Genomic DNA, 1,025 nt, shown 5'->3' with positions numbered 1-1,025 from the left:
CTCTCCTGCAACATGGAATGTTGAACCACAGAAGGTATTACTTCAACCAAACATTGTGCTATCCAACACTTCCTCAACAGCTGAAGAAGACGTGGCTACTGATGATTGAGTGGCTACTGATGCTCTCTAACACTTCTTCAACATAACTCTGCATTTTTTCTCATTCTGGTGGCCTGTGACGGACATGTTTCCAAGAGAGCTTACTCCAGTATGGGCTAACACGGTGGCTGTGATGGCGCGAACACAGTGGTTAGTGTAAGTCATAGACAATCCTACAGCTTTGGAAATGTTTGTTGATATCATGTTTCCAAGAGTTTGATATCCCATGGAAGCGTTCACGTACCATACATTCTAGGATGGCTCCAATTTTTGTCAGTTGGCGCTGGAAGAAAATATCTATTTTAGGGTTGAGCTTTGATAAGTAAGGTTCTTCTTGCACTTTCTGTGAAAAGAAGGAAACAGATGGATATTCTCTGGTGAATTGTTCTGGGGATTCCTTTTGGATGAATTTTGTTATCTCTGGAACTCGCGGTGAATATATACGTTCTGTTAATTTTGGTTGTCATGATTAGTATACATCTGTACATTGTTGTTGATATTCCTTCGGCTTCGAAATTTTAAGAGTAAATTCGGATTACGTTTTCGGTTCCAAAACATGATCAGATCAAGATAGATGAATCAGCTGGCTCTGTTCACATTTCGACGGAGACATAATGAAGTTATGCGTTTTAAATGGTAAAGGACCTCTGTCTGAAGGTTTTACTATAACTTGAGTAAGTGAAGTGATTTGTTAGTTCATGTTGACATGTTAAGAGACTTAACGACCAATAGGGATATCGAATAGCTGCTATGTGATATATTCCGAATGGGATATAAATTTACGGTGCTTTATTATAAAAAAAAATGTCAATAAATTTTGTAAATCTGCATTAAACGCTATACATAAAAATAACAAATATAACGGATTGTAAGGACCACTATGTACAAAGACAAACACAATCTGGTGTTTATGTAATATTTATGAA

This window comes from Saccostrea echinata, unplaced genomic scaffold (assembly GCF_033153115.1).
Source record: "Saccostrea echinata isolate AGI-Se365-2 ecotype Australia unplaced genomic scaffold, CSIRO_AGI_Sech_v1 ptg000033l, whole genome shotgun sequence".
Taxonomy (NCBI): Eukaryota; Metazoa; Mollusca; class Bivalvia; order Ostreida; family Ostreidae; genus Saccostrea; species Saccostrea echinata.
This window is presented reverse-complemented; position numbering follows the sequence as displayed.